General features: G+C 39.4%; 1 pseudogene; it reads right to left on the bottom strand.

The window, feature by feature from the left end:
• Nucleotides 1–1198: 1198 nt before the first annotated feature.
• LOC127220228 (26S proteasome regulatory subunit 4-like) lies at nt 1199–2532 on the bottom strand (annotated as a pseudogene).
• Between the last annotated feature and the right edge of the window lie 16380 nt (nt 2533–18912).

The following is an 18912-nucleotide window of genomic DNA, read 5'->3' as shown; positions in this document are numbered from 1 at the left end:
TTTCTTCCATTTTTTTTGTTTGTTTTTTCCTCCATTTCTTTAATGGATTTTCTCACATCTTCTTTGAGGGCCTCTATCATTTTTATTATGGTAATTTTTAAGTCGTACCCTTCTGCTTCCTCTGCTTTGTTGTTGTGTTCCATTCTAGTTGGTGTAGATTCCCTATATTCTGGTGGTGTCATGCTTGTCTTTCTGTTGTTAGGTGTTCTTTTGTATTGCCTTCTTCCCATAGCTTCTTCCAGTAGGTGTTGGTGGGGTCTCCCCCTCTGTCTATGGTACTTCCCCTTTGGGATTATTTGAGTCTGTGATTCAATATCTGTAGCTCTGTGTGGTCCAAGCTCTCTAGGAGGTTTCTCCAGAGACAGGGACCCATGGATGGGTCAAGGATGAGGATCCAGTAGAAGATGCCAGTAGATACTCACAGTGGTCCTGCAGAGATAGGCGGATCTCTGGGAGGGGCCCGGGATTCCAGTAGAGGACTGGAGGTGGGGTCAGAGACCAATCAGGTGGAAATTACGAGTGTTCCCGTGTGGATAGTCAGGTCTCCTTTGTTCACAGTTGCTCTGAGAAATCTCTGACATAGGGTGGACTGTTGGCTCCACCTTCTGTCCCAGTGCTCAACCAGAGCGGCAGGACCATGGGTAGGGTAGTGCACAGGGTAGGGGGTAGGCTCGCTGTGGGGATGGGTGGGGGTGTATCAGAGTTCCAAGGGTGCTCTCGATGGGGACTGGAGACAGGAGCAGCAGGATCAGGGGCCAACCCAGGGAGTTCGGGCGGGGGAGGAGGGGAAAGAGGTTGTAGGTGATATGCAGCCCCTATTGGGCCCATACTCACCTCTTGCCAATAGCTGGCGGAAGAAGACAAGGGCTGAGCTGGGACTTGGGAGGGTTTTGCAGAATAGTTGGACCTCACAGGAAACTGGAACTCTCCAGCTGAGGCCTCTTTCTTTAGCAGAGGCCCGGATTTGGGGGTCAAGGATCTTGCCAGCAGGAACTCTTCAATTTTTTTTTTTTTTTAAAGCAAACCAGACAACCCTTTATTGGGAGCAGAGAGCAGCACAATGACCAACCCTACACAGCATCCTTTAGGATAGGTTCTTTACTAGCAAAACTCACTGGAAAATGGATTCCTTGGGGCAGCTTCCCATCCTTCCAGGTGGGGGAAATTCATTCACTTCCCTGAAGGCCACTGTGCATCACTAAAGATAGAGCCCTTCAGGGGTACTTTCTTGCTTTTTTATGAAGAACGTTCTCTTTAGGTTTTTTGAAGTCTTCATTTGTAACTTTCATTCTGCGTTCCCGAAAGGCCATCAAGCCAGCTTCTGTACAGATTGCCTAGATGTCAATCCCATAAAGGTCTTCCTTGGCCATGATCAAGTCATCCAAGGTCACGTTGTCAGCCAGGGTCAACCTGCTTGTGTGAATCTGGAAGATATGCTTCTTGGTCTTTTCATCAGGCAGGGGGAACTCAATCTTTCTGTCAATGAGGCCTGGTCTGGTAAGTGCTGGATACAAAGTTTCTATTCAGTTTGTGGCCATGATAATTTTTACATCTCCCCTCGAATCAAATCCATCCAACTGGTTCAACAGTTCCAACATTGTCTGCTGAATTTCTCTCTCACCTCCAGAGTTTGAATCATATCTTTTGGTCCCAATAGCATCAATTTCATCAATAAACACAATGGATGGTGCGTGTTCTTCAGCAACTAGGAACAGATCCTGAACAAGTTTGGGTCCGTCACCTTGGTACTTCTGAATAAGCTCTGAGCCAACCACTCTCAAGAAAGTGGCTGAAGTTTGGTTTGCTACTGCTTTGGCCAATAACGTTTTACCTGGTCCTTGTGGACCATAGAGAATGTGCCCCTTAGGTGGCTTTATTCCCATCTCTTCATAATACTCAGGATGGGTAAGAGCAAGCTCCACAGATTCCTTAATTTCCTGAATTTGGTTGTCCAGTCCCCCAATATCTGCATAGGTCTCCTGGGAGGCCTTCTCCACCTTCATCACTGTGACCAGGGGGTCTGTGTCATCCATTAGCACCCCGATCACCGCATGCACCTTGTGGTTGAGCAGGACTGAACAGCCTGGCTCCAGAAGATCCTTGTCCACAAATTAAAGGATGCTGATGTAGTGTTCTTAAACCACATATGTGGACACAATGGTGTGATTATCATCAATGATCTCTTCCAAGGTTCCTACAGACATGGGGGTCCCCCTGAGATCATCCACTTTCGATCTCTCCTCCACTTGCTTTTCTTCCAACATTTTCATCTGCTCCTGGTTTCTAATGAACTCTTCCTCCATGAGGAGATAGTCTTTTATCCTCTCTAAATTCAGTAACTTCAGGCGGCACTGAGTGTGAGGTGTCCCCAGGGTCAGTTTGCTGGCAGCATCTGGTCCCTTTCTTTTCTTTTTCCCCACTCTAGTTGGGACAGGAGGTTTGTATTTCTTTTTCTTGTCCTTGTCATCCTTCTTGCCACTCCCAGGACCATGGCCACCACTCTGACTTTGACCCATCTTCCGCTAGTTGTTCGAGCAGTCTCAATTTTTTTTTAAATTTAAATTTAAAACAAGCTTGTTTTATATGTCAATTCTAGTTTCCTCACCCTCCCATCCTCCCCTCTTCCTCCCATGAAATCCCACCCCATGCCCTTTTTGCTCCCCAGGGAGGGTAAGTCATTCTATAGGGAGTCTTCAAAGTCGGTCATATCATTTGGAGCATGGCCTAGACCCTTCTCCATGTGTCTAGGCTTGAGAGAGTATCTCTCTATGTGGAATGGGCTCCCAAAGTCCATTTGTATATTAGGGATAAATAAGATAACTTTTGCATGTAGTAATTTTATATATTTATTTTGGTACAAGAAAGTATTTGATCAAATGGTATCTGGTAAAAGTCACAGTTCTATGGGTTCACATTGGATGATAAGCATGAAAAACACTTAATAGCAGGTAATAGTAACAGTATGTAAAATATTTGTCTTTTCAAAAGGGGGCCAAATGTATTGCCAGAACCTAATATTCATTCTTTGATCCATTTTAATGTTCCCAGTTCAAAATGTTGACCATGCAGAGTAACAGATCTTGTTATGTTTAAAATATCTAGTTGTTTGTTGCTCATAAATTTCAACCTTCTTTTTATTCAAAGCTATAAGGAGCTTCTAAAGATCTGGTATACAGTTCTAAAGTTATAGCAAACAATAATATATAGAAACAAATATGATATTTGAGCATTACAATTTAGATTTAATGGGGTTTAATATTGTTAGCTAAATTATTATGCATATAACTTAGACTACTGGAGAGATATAAAGGTGATCATTTTTATTATATACTTATAGAGTTTCTTAAGAAATTAGACCTCTTGCTCATTATTTATTTGAAAAAGATAAAAAATTAAAATAGTAAAAAGCTAAATTAAATAAGGTAGTTTGGGAGCTTAAAAGTGGCCATTTTTGTTCAAGTAGATATAATCAAGCAGCTAGGATGGTAGAACTTATTTGTCATCAATTGCCTGATCTGTACTGGAGAAGGTAGGATTACCAAACCTACCAGGATCAGCTCTCTTTCCTAAACCTACAAAATAAAGAACAGCCTGTGACTAAGTATATATATCAGAGTGAGGAGAAAGATTCCTTATAGCTGCACTCCTCCTCCAGTCCCACTAAGGGTGGCAAAAGGTGGAAGGTGGAAGCAAGAAAGAATGCTTTCAGAAAAGTAGTAACTCCATCCTGTTAGCAGAAGGTCAACCTACTCATGTGAGGATATGAGTGAAGTACCTTACTTTTTTAAAAAAAAAATAACTGTAATTTCTGTAAATGAGATCAGAGAATTTATCTCACAAGTATAATCTTCTCTCAATATTGGGGATAATTTCAAATCTGCAACAAGGACATTTACTTGTTAAAAACTTATGCTAAATAAATCATTCTTTTAACTGTCAGAGCTCATTTTCATCTGACAGCCTTCATAAATTCAGGGAAATTTTAAATTACATAACTAAATTGTTAAATGGAATTAGATTTGTATTTACTGCTTTCTACTTCATTTTTAAAATGTTAATTCTTTAGCCTTAAAACCTTTAAACAAATATAGTAAAAATCATATTTTAGTTTGCATTGAGTATCCACAATTTCACATGAAAATAACATGTGACATTCTTTATGCCTCTTCAATATTCCAAGTTACTTGCTTTAAATTTAGCGACCAATATTAAGTCTCATTGAAATCTGCACAGTAATGTCCAAATTTCACATGTAATTCTTGGACACATCCATATGTTACCAAGGGAAATTTCTGCCAAAATTGAGACTGGAACTGTTTAAACATTTCCTGTTGGATAAAGATAAGATAGCTCTCAGAATAGGCAATTGTCCTTGCCTGCTGACACAGATCAATTGGCCCCAGCTGTGAGGAAGATTCAGGGTACAGATTATGGACAAGCCTGAACGTGTCAGTTTCCAAATTTGAGATGATTTAAAACTTGGAGGGATAAATAATATAACAGTTGATGACAAAATTGAGATTCAGGTTATCTGAAAATACTTGAATGCTGGATGAATACCAAGGATATGGAAGTTGATAAAGATGAATCTCAAGCTACTCTTTGGATTTAAATTGAGGAAAAGGAATGCAAAGCAGCGAACAAAACAGACAGTTGTTTGTGGTCACTAGGTTCAACTTGGCTATGACTCAATAATCACCAACAGTGCCAAGAAGATGCTGAAAAGAAAAGCATATGGTGTATTAAGTCAAATATGCAAAATTGAGGGATGTATATTTTCTAGGAACATCGAGTACAAATATTTGAAATACTGGTCTTAATACAGGAGCAGGAAGTAGATAGACATAGATAATATTTTAAGAGAAAACTGATGAAAGCTTTAAATGATAACAGGAGGGGATAGTTTAAAAAAACATAATGATATATTTTTGTTCCACCACATAGTGTATCTACTTCATTGGAATTAGATGCCATCAACACTGTCTTGAGTTAGAGTAAACTTGATCAAATATGTAGAACCCTAAAGACCTCAGACCTATTAATATGGAGGGATAGGTTGACCTGTAAGGCTGACTGGACTCAGAGAGCTCACAGAGTCCATAAAACCCTCATCAGGCCTCTCAACTTGTAGAACTTATGTTGGAGGTGGAAGTTTGATTGGAAGGAGAACTTTGTGACTGTGAGTCTACCCCTAAGTTTCAAGGAGATATGCTTTATGGACCATATGGGACTCTTCAACTGTACAGTTCCCCATAAGTAGCCAACTCGACTTCTGGTTCTGTAACTGCCTTTGACTCACCCATGTTCTTATAAGTAGCCTCAGTAAATTCAATGAGTCATCACTGAGCTGCACTTTTATAGAATCTTTAGGTTATAATTATCTAGAGTGAATAATCTTCTGATGGAAAGAAAAAGACCCAAAGAGGGCATGGACCCTCATGCCCCTACTCAGGAAAGGCGTCCCCCTCCCAAATCACTCACAAGAAGCGGTCTTGATGTGAAAGCATGAGGTCTTTTATATTCCAGTGCACTGGGATCCACAGCCATACTCCACGTGGGGTAGAGGACTGAGAACCCTGGGTACAGGGTTTAGACAGCTTTTATAGGGTTACAACAAAACCCACGCATCATAAACCAATCATCTCATAGCATCCAGTGTGGACCAATCAATTTGAACTATCCAAGCCTGTGCTTAGCCCCAGAAGTCTGTTTTCACTAGGGCTTCTGGGTAGCGTGACAAGGCTCATTTCCTGTTCTCATTCACTCACAGGTGCAATCGGTAAACTGCCATGTCATAAACAGTCAAGAATGTGACCTTTTGCCTACTCACTGCTAGGAGGCAGAGTCTAGGGAGAATTAGGAAAAATTTGTCCATCCTTACAAAAGCATAAAGAAATACTTCAAAGACTGGAACTAAAAATTAGTAACAAATCTTTTGTAGAACTTTACACAAAGTAAGCACATCTTTGAGAATCAAAAACAATTTATAATCACACACAAGCTATGAAAAATGAGCCGACTTTCCCATAAGGTACTGACCAGCTAGTGATAGAAAGTACAAGATATCAGGTAAAATAAGGTTTCAAGTGCTTAGTTGTTATTCTAACCTCTCCCATGCTGATTCTAACATGATGTGGACTTCATAGACATTTCAGGTTTTGTTGAATGCTGGTACTAAACATGATCTGTTACTATTTATATTTTCCCATTACACACACACACACACACACACACACACACACACACACACATTTTAGAGAACAATTTGCAGAAAGTAGGCAGATATGTTTTCCCCTTCTACTGTATGGGTTCTGGGCATCAAACTCAGGTCACCAGGCTGTCAGTTCATTTCTCTCTGAGCTTTCTCACTGACCTCCATTTCTTTAATAGTCATGGGAAGAACACCCAATATGAGGAAATAAGTAACCCTCTAGTAAATAACTTGTAATAATGGGAAATTCTAGAATTAATTTGAAACCTAGTATTTTGTATCATAAAATAAGACATATAGGAAAAGAAATTTTCCTGCAATCACTTTTACATTAAGTAGTATTGCATTTCATTCACTTTATCTAGAAATTTCCTGGACTTTCTCTTTCCTTTAAGAAAGACAAGATTTTTGGCCATATTGATCTTAACTCTTGAACCCAAGTTCATTAAAACCTTACCTATGGTGTTTCCTTAAAATTTGCTTTCTCTTGTCCATGTCCATTCCATTATTCTGTGAAAACAAAGGCTTTTGCATTCTAGAACAAAGGATACTGGGTAAGAAGCTAGGTCGGTAGGAGATGAAGCTGATATACAAATATAAGTTTCAAGAACTCACAAAAAAAATGAAAAGGAAATGGATTTTTAGCAAGCTTTCATAATCTCTGTGCTTCTGTTCCATTGTGAAAGACAAAGATAGGAAAATACCTGAAAGCTGATGTGTCAACCCCCTTGACATATACAGCTTTAAACAAGGGAACCTGTCTCGAACATTGAACAGCAAGTAAAAGACACCCAATGTTTTTGTCTGACTGCTACACAGAGGCCATGACAAATAGGCATGTGTGTTCACTCACATAAACAAATACACTCAATACACAGACACTCATAGATGTTTTAAGTTACTGGGTGGATATGCCCTGAGATAAAATATCCTAACTGTTCTTGGTAAAATGCCTCCAGAAAGACAAACAGTATGTTGATACACACAGTTTAAAATACTTTAGCAGTTTTTACTGTCTATAGCCAATTGTGTCTAAAGGATTAGACCTTTTCTATGTTGATCCTAATAGACCATGAGGTTGGCTCAAAGCAATGATGGGTGTGTCTTAAAGATAGAGGTACTTTGGACATTCGGCAATTACCTCAGGTGAAAAGGGCTGGTATGTGTATAATTTATGAACTGATTACCATACACACTAAATCCACTTCTGCAGCCTCCAGGCTATCTAGGTGTTACCTTACTTGTGCCTTATTTAAATGCACTGTCTTTCTCTTCCCTGGACTTGGTTTCACCATCATGCATAAAATATTTTCAATGAAATAGATGAAGTAAAATAGAAGATCATCATAAGGGAATAAACAATAACAATGTTTAAAACTTCAGAGTAAATAAGTGTACCTGATTTTCTTCATGGTAAATATATATATATATATATATATATATATATATATATATATATATGTAAGTGAGAATTTTTTTCTGAGGCCCTGGTGAATACATGTCAGTCAAATAAATAAGATAAAGAATTTTTTCTAAATAAATAATTACTAGCATTATAAAGAGTGCACTGATTAATAGGAGTATATAGATAAACAAGCCTATGTGGATTGAAAAAAAAAAAAACTTTGCTTTGTTGAAGATTGATCATTTAACTCAAACTCAAGCTATATTGAAGAAAATAAACAAAATGTGTTTTACTCTTTCTCCTTTTGTCAATGATCATTCAAATATGACTTTGGACTCCATGGATAGTCTCAATGCAGCTGTATTAGAAACATGATAGCTGCCAAATTTTCTGCTTGTGAGCTCTGCTGTGCTCAAGTTCAGTAAGAGCTAGGTTAAACACATGAGAGCAGCAGCTTTTGTTCAAAGTCTACTCCTGTTGGTTTCAAGAACTTTTCTCTAGAAGCCCTAAACTGCTTGAAATTCTATAATGATGTAAAGAGAAGGTTATGTTAAATTAAAAATTGTAATTGTGGTTGACAGATGAATTCATATATGCTATAATTAAAGCCTGATAAAATAAATTGTAGTATCTTGAGTTTTTTTGTTTTTAATTTTTCTTGTTTTTCCTACAGTTTCTCACTTTATTTGTGATATTGATATATCAAACTGTCTAGAGCAGGTTCATTAATACCACTAAGAGGATAATTGTTTTAGAGGAAGGGTATACATACTTTTTTAAATTATTATTTTATATAACCAAGTCCATTTAAATGAAAACAAACATTTATAGACAATATTTGGGAATTTGGGTGTCTTTCTTTCCATACTACTTCCTGCTGGTAAGGGGCGCTGTCATGGGGTATTCTAAGAAGATGGAGAAATCCTGGCTTTAGTCTGCAAGGCTGCTTTGTCCAGCTGTTTTGAAAGTAGGATCACCTGGTATTCTGTTTCAGGCGGTCTGGCTTGATCAAACCACATTAGTCTGGAAGGAATCCACATCTTTTCATTTTCTGTGGAAACAAAAATAGAAATCCTTTTCCCCAGTAACATGTCCTTCAACTTAAATTTTGGAGTCAAAGCATTTTTTTAATTTAATTTATTATTTTACATGTCGATCCCAGTTCCCTCTCCCTCCCTCCCTCCTTCCCTCCCATCCTCCTTTACTCCCTCCCTTCCTTCTTCACTCCCTTTTACCCTCTCTGCCCTCTCACATGCAGTCTAACCACCCTCCCCTCCCATCCCCCCACCCCAATTCCATATGTAGGGGAATGCCATCCAGTTGGGGTCATGTAGATCTGAAAGATCATGTGAAGTAGGGACTAGGGCTTCTCTCCTGTCTCTGGATTAAGGCAGTTATCCCTCCATGGGGGATGTGTTTGCAAGGTCTTTTTGTGCACCAGGGATACATCCTGGCTCCCCTGTCTGAGGTCCCTTAGACTGCTCTGTCCTTCTGGCTGAGACCCATATTCAGGGGAGCCTGAGTCAGTCCTATGCTGGCTTCCCAGCTATCAGTCTGGTGGCGGTTAACTCCTCCTTGTTCAGGTAAGCTGTCTCTATGTGTTTCTGCAGCATGGTCTTGTCCTCTCCATCTGCATCTGGGTTCTAGTTCAACTCAGTGTTTATGTATGGGTGTTTGCTCCTGTTTCCTACAGGGATTAGTTGAGGGCTCCATGGATAAGTTATTTGTTGATCTCACTCTCCAGGAAGGGCATTTATGATAGCCTTTCCACAGAAGCTCAAATTGTTAGTTGGGAGCAGTCTTGTAGTTCTCTAGACCTTTCTTTGTGTTCAATTTTAACTTCAAACCATTATTGGCTCTCTCTATTATGTTCTCTCTCTTTCCTGTCTTCTGTTCCTAACCGGGATCAATCTTCCTGGTCGCACAAGTTTTCCTTTCCTCCCCCTCGTTTTCTCCTACTTCTCTCTCTATTCACTAACCCCCCCTGAACTTCCCCTGTGCTCTGGGGGACTTGTCTCTTCCTGGTTCTGTGAGGGACTTTATATGAATTTCTTAGAATTCACCTTGTAACCTAGTTCCCATGGTGGTATGAATTATAGGCTGGTGATACTTTGATCTACTTCTAAAATCCATATATGAGTGAATACATCTGTGTTCCTCTTTTGTGGCTGGGTTACCTCATTCAGGAAGGTTTCTTCAAGTGCCATCCACTTGCCTGCGAATTTCAAGATACCATTATTTTTTTTCTGCAGAGTAGTATTCCATTGTGTGGATGTGCCACATCTTCATTAACCATTCTTCAATTGAGGGGCATCTAGGTTGCTTCCAGGTTCTTCCTATTACAAATAGTGCTTCAAATACTACAAATAGTATGAACATAGCTGAACAGATGTCTTTTTTGCATGGATGTGGATACTTTGGGTATATGCCAAAAAGTGGGATTTCCGGGTCCTGTGGTAAACTAATTCCCATTTTCCTGAGGAATCTCCATACTGATCTCCAAAATGGCTCTATGAGTTTCATTCCCAACAGTGGAGGAGTGTTCCCATTTCTCCACATCCTCTCCAACATGAGTCATCATTGGTGTTTCTAATTTTTACCATTCTGTCAGGAGTAAGATGGTATCTCAAATTTGTTTTGATTTGCATTTCCCTGATAGCTAAGGATGTGGAACATTTTCTTAAATGTCTTTCACCTTTTTTGATTTCCTCGTTGAGAATTCTTTCTTCAGTTCTGTACCCCATTAAAATCCCACCACAATTCTTCACTGACCTTGAAAGGATAATAATCAATTTTATATGGAAAAATAAAAGACCCAGGATAGCCAAAACAACCCTACACAATAAAAGAACTTCAGGAATCACCATGCCTGACTTTAAGCTCTACTACAGAGCTATAGTTCCGAAAATAGCCTTGTGTTGGCATAAAAATAAACAGGTCGACCAATGGAATCAAATTGAAAATCCTGATATTAACCCACACACCTCTGAACACCTGATTTTCGACAAAACAGGTAAAATTATACAATGGGGTAAAGACAGCATCTTCAACAAATCGTGCTGGCACAATTGGATGAGAGTGTGTAGAAGACTGCAGATAGACCCATATCTTTTGCCATGCACAAAACTCAAGTCCAAATGGATCAACATCAATCCAGTCACATTGAACCTCTTAGAAGAGAAAGTGGGAGGTACCCTTGAAAAAATTGGTATAGGAGACCTGGTCCTGAACGAAACTCCAGGGGCACAGACACTGAGAGAAACAATTAATAAATGGGACCTCTTCAAACTTAGAAGCTTCTTTAAGAGAAAGGACACAGTGGAAAAGACCAAACGGTAGCCCACAGACTAGGAAAAGATTTTCATCATTCCTACAACCAACGAAGGGCTGATCTCCAAAATATACAAAGAACTCAAGAAACTAGTCAACAAAACACCAAATAACCCTATTAAAAATAGGTATACATACTTACATACTTACATAAGCATTTTTTGGGGGGGTTTCTTTTTTGTTTTTTTTTTTTTTTTTTTTCTTTTTGTTTTGGGTTTTTTTTTTTTTTTTTGGGATAAGAGAACTCCTTCTTAAATATTTTTTGCCTAGAATACAGGAAGATGGTTTTTATTAGCCCACTGTCATAATTATGAATTTACACCCTTTTCTTTATTTGCTTGTTTGTTGCTTGCTTGCTCGCTTTGTTTTGAAGCAATATCTCACTAAGTTGGACAACCTGGTGTTAAACTCATAGAGTTGTACCTGACTCTTCCTCTAGAGTGCTGGGATTGTTCAGTGCCACACCAGTCTAAACTTTGTTCATATCTCCCCAACCCTTTCCCCATCTTGCTGGTTATCCTCCTTCTCTCAATAGTTCCCCATTATGTTTCTCTCTGTGTCTTTGTCTCTCTCTTCATTTCTGTCTCTGACTTATCTCTGTTTTCTCATAGTCCATTTGTATAATATGTCTTCAAGAACTTCTTGTAAGATATATAAATTTTTGTGAGAAATTTGTAGTGCACACACTTTCCTTAGAATCCTACAATGTGTAACTCTCCATTTCTTCCTTCGAGAACACCCCAGTTTATTTGATAATAGCAATGTGTCCAGGCAACATGATGCACATCCCCTCAGATTTGCTAAAAGCTATTGATATTTACATTATCCAGTTTTGTCTAATGGGATACTATAGTGGGCCACTAAGGAAAAGGGGTAGGCATCTGAAAGAAGATAAAGTTAATTCAGGGCCCCCTGCTACCAATGCAAGCACTATGTTTTAAGCAACAGAAATAGACATACTGGTTTGCTTAAGGCAGAACAATTTCTGTTGTACACATTCAATGACAATATATACCTTGATATATATATATATATATATATATATATATATATATATATATGAGAAAAAGTATGAAAGAGAAAAAGTATCCTCAGTGTGAGTTGATATACAAAATAACATTGACTACCTGGTTCTAACAATAAATTTATTTTCTCATTATTACAGCTGTGAGAAATCAAAGATCAAGGTGATGACTTTTTATCTATCCTTCGTTTGACTGCCTAACTTCCTTTGGCTTACAGAGACTGTCATCTTGCTATATGGTCATTGGCCTCCTTACTCACCTGGACAAAGAATAACCTGGTTTTTCTTCTGCAAAAAGACATAATTGCAGGAAGATGCCTTACTTTTAGAAAATTGTTTTACTAATTGCCTCAACATGACCCCACTTCCAAGTCCTATCACATTAGAGCTATGGCTTTACTATATGTTTTTGTAGATATCAAAGCAAAATATTCATTAAAATATTCTAAATAGCTATAGAGCCTACAATCAAATGCCTCAAGACATATCGATAATGAAAATCCCTGTGACACATTTTCATGTCCTATTAATTTTTTCCTTTTAGTCACAATTAAGCACATGATTTACTATCTAAAGTTCATTGAACATCCAATTGATATCATAAATTCCTTCTACTGCCTGACTAAAATTCTCCAACTCTGACTCATTTATATTATGCTTATGAGAATCTCAGTTCAATTGGCATCTGAGCTTTGTTTATTTCTTTGATTTTTTTAAAGAATGATATTGCCAGCAGTATGACAAGCTATTCTTCCTTAGTATTATTATCACTATTATTAATTAAATTTATTCACTTATATCCCAACCTCTCTCTATCAACCCTTCCTTCTACTCCCTTGTTTCTGTTCAGAAATGGGCAGGTCACAAGTTGAGGTAGTACTAAGCTTCTACCCTTTCTAAGGTTGGCCAAGGAAACCTGGTATGAGGAATAGGTTCCCCAAAACCAGCCAAAGCATTAGTGACAGCCTTTGTTCCCACTGCTAGGGGTCCCACAAGTAGAACAAAATTTACAACTCATACATATGTAGAGGACCTAGTTTGGTCTAATTTACTTTCCCTAGCTAACAATCCATACTCTGTGAACTTCTATTATCCCAGGATACTTGTTTCTGTGAGTTTCTCTCTGATATCTTTTGCCTCTCCAGCTCCTACAATATTTCCTCCTTCTCTTTAGAAGAATTCCCTGAGCTTGGCCCAATATTTGGCTGTGCGTCTCTCCATCTGTTTCCATCAGTTACTGGATGAATGCTCTCTGTCGACAATGTATGAGTATAGCAGTTTATCCATAGGCATCACTATATTGACATGGTTTTCTCCAATAGTGTTTGGTTCTATCCTGGATCTCTGGGTCATCTAGGCTCTGGGGGGGGGGGTTCTGGAACTCTAAGTAGTGTCACAGGTGAGATCATTCTTGTGGTATGGTCTGAGGCTGGACCAGTCATTGGTTGGCAACTCCCACAATCTTTGTGCCACATTACACCCTCCACCCCCTATCCTTACTGCTCCAACTCATACTCAGGACAGACAAGGTTTCGTGGCTGAGACAGAGTCTCTATCTGTCCAATAAAGCTCTTCTCCTCTCAAGCAACACAGGGTTCTTAGCTATTGTGTATTCAGAGCTTCTGGAATTGGCCTATTAGACTTTTGCTCCTATGTCCCACCTGCAGATATGGCAGCCTGAAAAACAATATCCCTGTGTGGAGAACATCCTCTTTCTTATGAATTTATTTATTCCTTAACTTCGTGGCTTCTGTTCCTAACTCTTCATGGGAGTGAGAGGGGTAAAACAGTGGAAGAGAAAGGCACAAACCCACTGTCTAGTACAATTGAACATCAGTAAAATGTCCTGGGTGGTAATGTTAATATCAGGCATCTGTACTGGTCTTCCCTTGGTGTTCTGACAGAATCATCTTCATCTGCAGCCACTTAGAGAACCACCTGTGCACACGTACAACTTTCCCTTTAAAAATGCCCTGCCCACTTCCTCTCTCGCTCTCACTCTCTGTGTATATGGTGGTGGTGGTGGTGGTGGTGGTGGTGGTGGTGGTGGTGTTGTGTGTGTGTGTGTGTGTGTGTGTGTGTGTGTGTGTTCCTTTCTTTCTCTCTAAGCTTCTCTGCCTGTCTCTGTATCCTTCTGCCCCCCCACATACCTCATCTCTTTCTGCTCCTCTTTTCTGCTGTTCCCCAGAGGCCTGTCTACCCCATCCTCTCCCTTATTTTCTGATTTCCTTTTCTCCATTTAAAATAAAAACCCCTAAATGAGCTCTTTTGCATGGGGTCTTCTTCTCTCCCTCCCTATTCCCCTCTCTTGACACGTTTTGATGTACAACAGTAAAGGTAAGTCTTCATGCCCATAGAGGAGGTTCCTCCCCTTGCAGCTCTGGAACCCCATGGAAGAAAGAAAGAATTGTAGGAGCCAAAGGAGACAAGTCCACCAAGAAAACATGGCTGACATACTCAAATAAGCAGGATTCATAAAGGCTAAAGAAGACTTAAGAGGTAATCATGGAGCATTCAGGGATCTGCAATAGGTCAAGTTAGTTGATATCCCTGGAAAGCCTGAAGGGAATGTGAAGAGGAATAGACTTGGGAAGGAGGGAGAGACTGAGAGTGAGAGGAGTGGATCAAGAGGAAATTAGATTCTGGGTGTATTGTATGAAAAGAGACTAAAAATGTTTGAACACCATAATTGTCATTTTAGTGAACACTTGGAAATATTATTTGCATTGTTGTTTTTTTATATAATTTTATTATTTAATTTTATATAACAAAGTCCAATTAAATGAAAACAAACATTTATACACAATATTTAGGAATTTGGGCGTCGTTCTTTCCAAACTACTTCCTGCTGGTAACGGGCGCTGTCTTGGGGGATTGGAAGAAGATTCAGATATCCTGGCTGTAGTCTGTAGGGCTGTTTTGTCCAGCTGTTTTGAATGTAGGATCAGCTTGTACTCTGTTTCAGGTGGTCTGGTGTGATCAAACCACATTAGTCTGGAAGGAATCAACATCTTTTCATTTTCTGTGGAAACCAAAATAGAAATCCTTTTCCCCAGTAACTTGTTCTTCAACCCAAATTTTGGAGTCAAAGCGTTTTTTTTTTTTTAATTTATTATTTTACATGTTGATCCCAGTTCTCTCTCCCTCCCTCCCTCCCTCCCTACCTCCCTCCCTCTCCTACAGCCCTCCCTCCCTCCCTTTTACCCTCTCTGCCCTCTCACATGCACTCTAAACACCCTCCCCTCCCAACCCCCCACCACAATACCATATGTAGGGGAATGCCATCCAGTTGGGGTCATGTAGATCTGACAGGTCCTGTGAAGTAGGGACTAGGGCTTCTCTCCTGTCTCTAGAATAAGGCAGTTATCCCTCCATGGGGGATATGTTCCCAAAGTCCTTTTGTGCACCAGGGATACATCCTGGCTCCACTGTCTGAGGTCTCTTAGACTGCTCAGAACTTCTGGCTGAGACCCATATTCAGGGGGGTCCGAGTCAGTCCCCTGTTGGCTTCCCAGCTATCAGTCTAGTGGCCCTTAGCTCCTCCTTGTTCAGGTAAGCTGTCTCTATGTGTTTCTGCCACATGGTCTTGTCCTCTCCATCTGCTTCTGGGTTCTAGTTCGAATCAGTGTTTATGTATGGGTGTTTGCTCCTATTTCCAACAGGCATTAGTTCAGGGTTCCATGGAGAAGTTAGATGTTGATCTCACTCTCCGGGAAGGGCATTTATGATAGCCTTTCCACGGAAGCTGAGATTGTTAGTTGGGAGCAGTCTTGTAGTTCCCTAGACCTTTCTTTGTGTTCAACTTTATCTTCAAACCAATATTGGCTCCCTCTTTCATGTTCTCTCTCTCTGTCTCTGTCTCTCTCTTTCCTATTTTCCATTCCTAACCAGGCTCAATCCTCCTGGTCGCACATGCCTTCCTGTCCTCCCCCTCATTTTATCCTACTTCTCTCTCCATTCGCTGTCCTCCCCCACTTTACCTGAGCTCTGGGGGACTTGTACCTTCCCAGTTTTGTGAGGGACTTTATATGAATCTCTTAGAATACAACTTGTATCCTAGTTCCTCTGGTGACGTGAATTATAGGCTAGTGATCATTTGATCTACTTCTAAAATCCATATATGAGTGAGTACATACTGTGTTTCTCTTTTTGTGACTGGGTTAACTCATTCAGGATGGTTTCTTCAAGTGCCATCCACTTGCCTGGGAATTTCAAGATACCATTATTTTTTTCTACAGAGTAGTATTCCATTGTGTACATGTGCCACATCTTCATTAACCATTCTTCAATTGTGGGGCATCTAGGTTGCTTCCAGGTTCTTGCTATTACAAATAGTGCTGCTATGAACATAGTTGAACAGATGTCTTTGTTGCATTGATGTGAATCCTTTGGGAATATGCCTAAGAGGGGGATTGCCGAGGCCTGTGGTAAACTAATTCCCATTTTCCTGAGGAACCGCCATATTGATCTCCAAAATGGCTGTATGAGTTTGCACTCCCACCAGCAGTGGAGGACTGTTCTACTTTCTCCACATCCTCTCCAACATTAGTCAACATTGGTGTTTCTAATTTTAGCCATTCTGGCAGGGGTAAGATGGTATCTCAAAGTTGTTTTGATTTGCATTTCCCTGATAGCTAAGGATGTGGAGTATTTTCTTAAGTGTCTTTCAGCTTTTTGGATTTCCTCCATTGAGAATTCTTTCTTCAGTTCTGTACCCCATTTTTTAATAGGGTTATTTGGTGTTTTGTTGACTAGTTTCTTGAGTTCTTTGTATATTTTGGAGATCAGCCCTTTGTTGGATATAGGTTTAGTGAAAATCTTTTCCCAGTCATTGGGCTGCTGTTTGGTCTTGTCCACTGTGTCCTTTGCCTTACAGAAGCTTCTAAGTTTGAAGAGGTCCCATTTATTAATTGTTTCTTTCAGTGTCTGTGCCCCTGGAGTTATGATCAAGAAGCGGTATCCTATACCAATTTTTTCAAGGGTACCTCCTACTTTCTCTTCTAAGAGGTTCAATGTGGCTGGATTGATGTTGAGGTCTTTGTTCCATTTGGACTTGAGTTTTGTGCATGGCAACAGACATGGGTCTATCTGCAGTCTTCTATACACCCTCATCCAATTGTGCCAGAACCATTTGTTGAAGATGCTGTCTTTGCCCCATTGTATAATTTTAGCTGTTTTGTTGAAAATCAGGTGTTCATAGGTGCATGGATTAATGTCAGAATTTTCAATTCGATTCCATTGGTCTACCTGTCTATTTTTATGCCAATACCAGGCTGTTTTCAGAACTATAGCTCTGTAGTAGAGCTTAAAGTCAGGAATGGTGATACCTCCTGAAGTTCTTTTATTGTATAGGGTGGTTTTGGCTATCTTGGGTCTTTTGTTTTTCCATATAAAGTTGATTATTATCCTTTCAAGGTCGGTGAAGAATTGTGGTGGGATTTTAATGGGTATTGCATAGAATCTGTAGATTGCTTTTGGTAAGATTGCCATTTTTACTATGTTTATGCTACCTAACCAACAGCATGGGAGATCTTTCCATTTTCTGGTATCTTCTTTAATTTCTTTCTTTAGAGTCACAAAGTTCTTATTATATAGGTCTTTTACTTGTTTGGTGAGCATTACACCAAGATCTTTATGTTGCTTGTGGCTATTGTAAAGGGTGATGTTTCTCTGATTTCTTTCTCTGACTCTTTGTCGTCTGAAAAAAATAGGGCTACTGATTTTTTTGAGTTTATCTTGTATCCTGCTAGTGTGCTGAAGGTGTTTATCAGCTGTAGGAGTTCCCTTGTAGAGTTTATTGGGTCGCTTATGTAAACTATCATATCATCTGCAAATAGAGACAGTTTGACTTCTTCCTTTCCAATTTGGATGCCCTTGATCTCCTTTTGTTGTCTTATAGCATCAGCTAGAACTTCTAGTACGATATAGAAGAGATATGGAGAGAGAGGACAGCCTTGTCTTGTTCCTGATTTTAGAGGAATTGGCTTAAGTTTCTCTCCATTCAGTTTGATGTTGGCAGTTGGTTTGCTGTATATTGATCTTATTATGTTTAGGTATGTTCCTGTTATCCCTGACCTCTCTTAAACCTTTATCATGAAAGGGTATTGAATTTCATCAAAGGCTTTTTCTGCATCTAGGGAGATAATCATATGGTTTTTCTTTTTCAGTTTGTTTATATGGTGGATCACGTTGATAGATTTTCGTATGTTAAACCATCCCTGAAATCCAGGTATGAAGCCTAGTTGATCATGGTGGATGATTTCTCTGATGTATTCTTGAATTCGGTTTGCCAGTATTTTATTGAGTATTTTTTGCATCAATGTTCATCAGGGATATTGGTCTGTAGTTTTCTTTCTTAGTTGTGTCTTTGTGAGGTTTGGGTACCAAAGTTATTGTGGCCTCATAAAAAGAGTTTGGCAATAAACCTTCTGTTTCTATCTTGTGGAACAGTTTGAGGAGTAGTGGTATTAGTTCTTCCTTGAATGTCTGGTAGAATTCTGCACTGAATCTATCTGGCCCTGGAATTTTTTTCGTTGGAAGGCTTTCGATGACTGCTTCTATTTCATTGCGGGTTATAGGTCTATTTAAGTTGTTTGTCTGTTCTTGATTTAATTTTGGTAAGTGATTGTTATCCAGAAACTTGTCCATTTCCTTTGAATTTTCAATTTTTGTGGAATACAGATTTTCAAAGTATGACCTGAAAATTGTCTGGATTTCCTCTGTGTCTGTTGTTATGTTCCCCATTTCGTTTCTGATTTTGTTAATTTGCATGTTCAGTCTCTGCTTTTTCGTTAATTTGGATAAAGGTTTGTCTATCTTGTTGATTTTCTCAAAAAACCAACTCTTTGTTGCATTGATTTTTTGTATTGTTTTCCTGGTTTCTATTTTGTTTTTTTCAGCCCTCAAGTTGATTATTTCCTGGAGTCTACGGGGTGAATTCGC

Source organism: Phodopus roborovskii, unplaced genomic scaffold (genome assembly GCF_943737965.1).
Source record: "Phodopus roborovskii unplaced genomic scaffold, PHOROB, whole genome shotgun sequence".
NCBI classification, from domain to species: domain Eukaryota; kingdom Metazoa; phylum Chordata; class Mammalia; order Rodentia; family Cricetidae; genus Phodopus; species Phodopus roborovskii.
Note: the sequence above shows the minus strand (reverse complement) of the source record. Positions and strands in the feature narration are given on the sequence as shown.